At 40.6% G+C, this 8,458-nt stretch overlaps 1 pseudogene; it reads left to right on the plus strand.

Moving 5' to 3' along the window:
• Window positions 1-7,173: 7,173 nt before the first annotated feature.
• LOC140628239 (large ribosomal subunit protein eL6 pseudogene) lies at window positions 7,174-8,094 on the plus strand (annotated as a pseudogene).
• Window positions 8,095-8,458: the final 364 nt, after the last annotated feature.

An 8,458-nucleotide genomic window follows, 5' to 3' on the forward strand; every position in this document is an offset into this window, starting at 1 on the left:
ATACAGGGTCATAGATGAACCTCAAAGAATGTTAAGTAAAAAAGCCAGAAACAGCAGACCACATATTGTGTAATTCAATTTCTATACAATGTCCATAAAGGCAAGCTAATTGAGACAGAAGGTACACTAGTGGTTACTTGGGGCTGGGGGAGAGAAAAAAATATTCAATGTAAATAGGCATGATGATTCTTATTTGAGGATGAAAATGTCCTTATTTCAGGATGAAAATTGAGTTATGATGATTATGGCTGCAACACTCAGTAAAGTTAATGAAAATCATTGAAATGTACACTCAAAGTGAATGAATTTTATAATATGTAATATATACCTCAATAAAGTTGTTTTTTAAAATATTCTATGATCACTGATTTATGAGTAGACTTGTGTTTGCCAGTGTGATTACTTTCCAAACACTTGCATTGCCAGAAATAATTTAAAACAATCTCAATCTTTCCTTCCCTCCCTCCCTCACTCCAACATACACACTCTCACACAAACACAGACATACATACCACCCAATTACTCAATTCAGGACGAAATAAAGAGATAGAACCTGAGTCCTATTTAGTTCTTTTTCATTTTGAACTTTACACATAACCTCTCATGTGCTTTCTCACTTTCATAGTTTGCCTCATTAAATCCTCATGATGTTCCTAAGTGGCTTATGTTCTTTATAACTTTTATTTCACAAAAAAGCTCAAGCATATTTAATGCTTTCTATCTCGATACAGCAGTAAGTGCTGTGCTTGAATTCCAGCCCAAGTCTGTCTGACTCTGAGGCACAAGCATTTCCCACTCTGCCACAACTACCTCCCTAAGACAGACCCCATAAAAGACAACCCTATTCCACATGAAATTCCCACTGAATTCCTCATAGTTCGCAGTTTAGAAGGTTACATCAAAGAGTCTCCCTGGGAGTTTCTAAGAATTACACAAAGGTGTCAAAATATTATCAACTCATGATGATCATTTCCATATTATCAGAATGACCACATTGATCATGCTATCTTATTGGCTACAATGCTATCATTGAGAGAGCATCCTGGAAATTTGAGTTCTTATTTTACCTTCATCATTCCCCAGACAGATTAAGATCTTTTATCCTTTCTTTGGCTTCAGTTTCTCCCTGGCTGCACAAAGGAGATTAGACTCCATGATCTTTAAGAGCCTTCCAACACTGATAATATGCAATGAGCATGCAAGACCTAGCTTGCTCTAGACTCACTCTTGGTAGCAGGAGTCCTCAAAGGAGAGGAAGAAAGAATAAAGAACATAATAAGAGAGGCTGGAGAAGATGGCAGAGGATTAGGGATCCCCAACTCACCTGGCCCCACCAACTTACCTAGATTACTTTCAAACCATCCTGAAAACCTACAAATTTGACCTGAGATTTTTTTTAAGATTTATTTATTTATTCATTCATTCATGATAGACAGAGAGAGAGAGAAAGGCAGAGACACAGGCAGAGCGAGAAGCAGGCTCCATGCCGGGAGCCCAACATGGGACTCGATCCCAGAACTCCAGGATCTCGCCCTTGGCCAAAGGCAGGCGCCAAACCGCTGAGCCACCCAGGGATCTCTGACCTGAGATTTAAAGAGAGAACAGCCAGAGTACTACAGAGAGAAGGGTTTTCATTTCTAACAAGGTAGGAAAGGGGGGGGAATAAAAAAAGAATCAAGTGGGGGAGGGGCCCCATGAGGAGCCAGCTAAAGCCGGGTGGAGGGAGCCTCAGGATAAGAAAACCCAGCCCTGGAGAAGCAGGAACTTTAAAAAATCCGCACCAGATTCTTCCAGGACAGAAAAATGCTTAGCAGGGAAATGGAGCAGAACTGCAGGAAGGGCATTGGAGGCTCCAGTTTCCCAGAGTTACTAAATAGAGGAAGTACGCACCGGGTAAAGTGCCCCACAAACTGCGGGCCAATCTTGGTAAAGGGCTGGAGTGTGCACCCGGCGGGGCATCAGGGAGAAGCCTGTCGGTAAGGCGGTGGCTCCAGATGGAGGGGTCTGCACACTGCTGCCTTCATGAGCCAAGGCCCCAGGAGCGTGATTCCAGCAGCACAGGCCCCGGATCCCAGGGCACTGGGTGGACAAAGCCAGAGATCCTGTACTCCCCCCTGGACAGGCAGAGGTGGGGAGGGCACAGGACAGTGAGGACTTTCCTGCCACCCGGCGCCCCCCAAGCAGTGCAGGTCAGCGTCCCCGTGCCACCCAAGGAGCATCTAGGCCAGTGCAGACTGGGTGTCTGCAGTAGTTACCGCAGGGAGTTGACTCTAGAGCTGGAGACCTGGCCACCGCCAGTGGTGTTGTTCCTCCTTGTATCACCCTGTGCCTGGGACGGGTGTGGCCACCAGGGAACAGAGGCCTCACCGGGTAAATGTTTGTTTCCCACTGAGCCCAGCACCTGGCAGGTGGCCTGGCAGTTCCTCCAGGTGCACACACCTCAGAATCAGCACAGCAGGGCCCTCCCCCAGAAGACCAGCTGGAAGACAGGGAAAGCAGGTTCTTGACCAAGCAGCCCTGGAAAGCTCCAGGGGAAGTCAAGGGATTTACAGTATATAGAAACAGAGGGTACCCCTCCTATTTTTTTCTATATATATTTTTTCTTCATTTTTCAAGAACAACTCATTTTTATATCAGACTGTAAATTTCCAGTATTTTTCTCCTTTCCCAACTTAGCTACAATATTTTACTACCTCTTCATTTTTAAGATTCTTCCATTTTTATTTTCATATTTCTACCATTACAGGTCCTAGATATATTTTCCACTTCTAGATTCCCTTCAACATACTCAATTTTGCGAGATATACAAGATATGATTTTTTTGTTTTGTGTTTTCTGCCTCATTTTGTTCTACAATGGCAGAAGTTAATACCTTCTAAAACATGATCAGCATAAACTCAGAGCCATTCTGGGTTCCATGCTGGTTCATTCTCTGAGATTCCTCATTCCCATTCTGCCCACCTCTTTTATCTCATTTCTGTTTTGATGGTCAAGGTTAGGGCCTTCTACAAGTATTTCTGGTTTATATAAATTTGGGACTGAGCATCTTCTAACATACAGAACTTAATATACTCAGAAACAAGAGGATCACCCTCTAGAACCACTCAGAATCATCTAGAGTGAAATTTACTTAGCTCATGGTTGATATTATTGACTCAGCCCGCTCATACAGCCACTCTGCACTAAGCAAAATGACTAGAAAGAAGAACTCACCACAAAAGAATCAGAAACAGTACTCCCTGCTACAGAGTTACAGAATTTCTATTACAATTCGATGCCAGAAAACCAATTCAGAAGCAAAATTATAAAGCTACTGGTGCTCTGGAAAAAATCATAAAGGATTCAAGAGACTTCATGACTGCAGAATTTAGACCTAATCAGGCCAAAATTAAAAATCATTTAAAGGAAATGCAACAAAACTGGAGGTCCTAATGATGAGGGTTAATGAGGTAGAAGAAAGAGTGAGTGACATAGAAGACAAATTGATGGCAAGGAAGGAAGCTGAGGAAAAAGGAGAAAAATAATTAAAAGACCATGAAGAATGGCTAAGGGAAATAAATGACAGTCTCAGAAGGAAATATCTATGTTTAATTTGGGTTCCAGATGGTGCTGAAAGGAACAGAGGACCAGAAAGCATATTTGAACAAATTACAGCTAAGAACTTCCCTAATTTGGGGAGGGAAACATGCATTCAGACCCAGGAGATAGAGCGACCCCCCTAAAATCAACAAAAACCCTTCAACAGCTTGACATTTAATAGTAAAATTGCAAATTCCAATGATAAAGAGAAAATCCTTAAAGCAGCAAGAGACAAGAGATCCCTAACTTATATGGGGAGAAAAAACCTAAATAGGCCATTAATCAGGGAGGAAATTGAAGCAGTCACCAAAAACTTCCCAAGGCACAAAAGTCCAGGGCCAGATGGCTTCCAGGGGATTTCTATCAAACTTTTAAAGAAGAAACAATACCTATTCTACTAAAGCTGTTTCGAAAGATAAAAAGGACTTAAAACTTCCAAACTCGTTTTATGAAGCCAGCATCCCCTTAATTCCAAAACCAGACAAAAACGCCTCCAAAAAGGAGAATTATACACCAATCTCCCTGATAAACACAAATGCAAAAATTCTCAACAAGATACTAGCCAATAGGATCCAATAGTACATTAAGAAGATGATTAACCATGACCAAGTGGGATTTATCCCCAGGATACAAGGCTGGTTCAACACTCATAACAAAAATCAACGTGATAGATCATACCAACAAGAGAAAAACAAGAACCATATGATCCTCTCCATAGATGCAGAGAAAGCATTTGACAAAATACAGCATCCATTCCTGATCAAAACTCTTCAGAGTGTAGGGATAGAGGGAACACTCCTCAGCAAAAAGCCATCTACAAAAAGCCCACAGCCAATATCATCCTCAATGCGGAAACACTGGGAGCCTTTCCCCTAAGATCAGGAACACAACAGGGATGTTCACTCTCACCACTGCTATTCAACATATTACTAGAAGTCCTAGCTTCAGCAGTCGACAACAAAAAGAAATAAAAAGGCATTCAGATTGGCCAAGAAGACGTCAAAATCCCCTCTTTCCAGATGACATGGTACTGTACATAGAAAACCCAAAAGACTTAATCAAGATAAAAATCTTCTTCACAGCAAAAGAAACAGTCAACAAAACTAAATGATAACATACAGAATGGGAGAACATATTTACAAATGACATATCAGATAAAGGGCTAGTATCCAAGATCTATAAAGAATTTATTAAACTCAACAGGAAAGAAACAAACAATCCAATCATGAAATGGGCAACAGACATGAACAGAAATTTCACAGAGTAAAACATAGACATGGCCACTAGCACTTGAGAAAATGCTCCGCATCACTTGCCATCAGGGAAATACAAGTCAAACCCATTGTATTGTTTTCCATATTCAAAGAGCAGACACAGGTATGGTGTGTGTATCCATGTATACACATGAGCATGTATTCTTTAAAAAATACTTGATTATCAGTAAAAATTTATCAAATAATGTTGATTTGTAGCCCAGTGGGGTAGAAATAACACTGAATTTGGAATTAGATGACTTTGGTTCAATTTTTAGCTTTGCTGAATAGCAATATGATCTTGAGTAAGTCGATTTTTTAGTGCTGATTTTCTTGCCCTTCAAAGGAGCATTTTTTTAAATTGGAGGAGCTTGACTTTAGCTTTATGAGTTCTTTTGTAGAATATTTTAAGAAATGCTACTGAGTTGTTGGTCACTATTAGCTGAAAATGTGCTGAAATGACATCCAAAAAGGCCAGTAACAATTAATAATTCATGTCTCTGGCTCTGGAAATATCCACACTTATTTCTCACTGAGAGATAGCTTAGATGACCTCGGAAGAAGGGAAGTTGAAACCACCCTGGACTGAGAATCTTAGTGAGCTGTGTTCTAATCTCAGTTCTATTCCTATGAAGTAACTTTGGACAATTATCTTTGTCAGCTTCCTTGTTTGTTTCATTGAGATGAGCAAGGAGAATTTTAGGTGTTGATCCAACAAATCTCTGTAATACCTTCTAGTTCTGATAATGTACACATCTGTCTTCAGTCCTATTCCAATCTGAGACTATAATGATAAAAAAAGTCATAAAAATGCAATTCTAGCCAGTGACTAGAATTGAAGGGCTCTCAGTACCTTTCTCTGAGCCAGACTGAAAAACTGGCAATGTGAACCAGCAAGATTGGTATGTTTTTTGAGGCTACCCTTATGCTATTAAACTTGATTAGTTGAATTTAAATATCTTCCCACTAAGGAGATGAAACAAATCTTATAAATCTGAAGGGATACAAGTGGTTCCTAGGCCAGTACTCTATTTTCTCAAGTTTTTGATTTCTTATTGTTTGGTCTAATGTCCAGACTTATGTGATTTCTATCAGTGGGGAAGGTCGGAAAGTGAGATCAGTTTTTACAAAGTCTCCAGAAGTGTCTGATATGAACTTTGGTAGTAGTATGTATTTTTACTAGTCTACCACCTCAGCTATCTCTAACATGCACTAGGCATTATATTGGGTGCTAGGAAGAGAATGAATATAGTAGAGAGAAGGAAGACAAGGGGAAGAAAAGAAAATACCATTTTGATCCACTATGGGTCAGGCAATGTGCTCCGTGGTTTACATACATTAGAGTCTTGCAATGTTGAGATTAGTATCACTTCCATTTTACAGATGAATAAACAGTTTCAGAGAAATGAAGTGGCATGGTAGATGAGATTAGATTCCATGTCTGTCTCAATTCCAAAGCCATTGTGTTTTCCAGTAAGACCTTAATATTTGCATTTCCCAAGAGAAAATGGAAGCTTCTGGATTTTTCTGTTCAGTAGGCAGCAAATGTATTATTCCTGGCATTTGCTAGTATCATCATATCTTGGAGGAATTGGTTCTATGCTGTAGAATGCTTCTTAAATTTTCTAAGCATATTTTAATTGGAAAGTATCACAGAATGTCAGGGCTGCTAAGTTACTTACCCTAAGCTTCTTACTTATCATATGGAGAGACTAAAGGTCAGAGACAGAGACTAGTTCATTGGCTCATTAAGAAAGCCTAGACTAGACCCTAGGCTCGAGGACCTCTCAATTCACACTGGCAGTGTACACACCAGAAGGCAGGTGGTCAACTTATGGGCACAGTCACAAATGTCCTTCATACCAGAGGCCTAAGGACCATAGTCCCCATGAGAACAGAACACTCATTTGGTTATAATGGTTAAATTTTTCTTGGCTAATTTGATAGTCCAAAATACTTATTTAATTTCTATTCATTTGACTTCTAGTAAGGTTGACATTTCTTCATTTAGCAACATAATTCATACAACTGCAGACCAGAAATTGTAATATCTCTCTTATACACTACATCCAATACATCAGCAAATCCTGTCAACTATTTATTCAAAATATATTCTGGATCATGACACTTTTCTCCAATTCCACTTCTACCACCATAAGACCAAATCATCATTTCCTAGACTATAGAAATTGACCCATAATTCATCTCTGTCTCTTATTACCCTAAGTCTATTCCCCATATAACCACTAGAGTGATCTTTTAAAATTATAGATCATATCACTCCTTTGTTGATAAATCTCTAGTGGTTCCCATCTCCCTCAGAATTAAATCTGATTTTTCCATCTTGCAAGATGACGGGCGAAAAAGCCGAGAAGCCGGATACTAAGGAGAAGAAACCTAAAGCCAAGAAGGTTAATGCTGGTGGCAAGGCAAAGAAGGGTAATCTAAAGGCTAAAACGCCAAAGAAGGGGAAGCCCCACTGCAGCCGAAACCCTGTCCTAGTCAGAGGAATTGGCAGATATTCCTGATCGGCTATGTATTCCATAAAAGCCATGTACAAGAGGAAGTATTCGGCAGCTAAATCCAGGATTGAAAAGAAAAAGATGGAGAAGGTTCTTGCTACCGTTACAAAACCAGTTGGTGGTGACAAGAATGGTGGTACCCGAGTGGTTAAATTTCACAAAATGCCTAGTTATTATCCTACTGAAGATGTGCCTCGCAAGCTGTTGAGCCATGGCAAAAAACCTTTCAGTCAGTATGTGAAAAAGTTGCGAGCTACCGTCACTCCTGGGACCATTTTGATCATCCTCACTGGGCGCCACAGAGGCAAGAGGGTAGTTTACCTGAAGCAACTGAGCAGTGGCTTGGTACTTGTGACTGGACCTCTGGCCCTCAACCAAGTGAGTTCCTCTGCGTAGAACACACCAGAAATTTGTCATTGCCACTTCCACCAAAATTGATATAAGCAGTGTGAAAATCCCCAAACATCTCACTGATGCTTATTTCAAGAAGAAGAAGCTGCGTAAACCCAGACACCAGGAAGGAGAGATTTTTGACACAGAGAAGGAGAAATACGAGATTACAGAGCAGCGTAAGGTTGATCAGAAAGCTGTGGACTCGCAAATTCTGCCAAAAATCAAAGCTGTTCCTCAGCTTCAGGGCTACCTCCACTCTGTGTTTTCTCTCACAAATGGAGTTTACCCTCACAAATTGGTGTTCTAAATTTCTTACAAAAGAACCTAATTAAACAACTGATCCATTTCTTTTGTGTCTTTTTAAATTTTTATCTGCCTGGAAGTGTGGTTTGACTCGGCCAGCTTGTGGGATCTTAGCCTCTGCTAAGAGGAGTGGGAGCTGAATGGGTGGTACCAGCTGTAGTGGAACCTTCTTTTTGTCGGCTTTGGACTAGCATTTAGCTCCCTTAGTGTCTGGCTTGTCACCCAGCACCCACCTGCATTTTTTCTCAGGTCATCGTTGAACCAGATAATACTGGACTATGAGGACAGGAAACCGCCCTGCTCTTTAGGCCACAGACTTCCATTTCTCCCCCATTGGCCCAACTCTAAGTCCTTCCCCCATAATCATTGCCATTAGTCTTGTGTATCTAGTTTTTTTGAAGTGTACAC

Source organism: Canis lupus, chromosome X (assembly GCF_048164855.1).
Source record: "Canis lupus baileyi chromosome X, mCanLup2.hap1, whole genome shotgun sequence".
Lineage (NCBI taxonomy): Eukaryota > Metazoa > Chordata > Mammalia > Carnivora > Canidae > Canis > Canis lupus.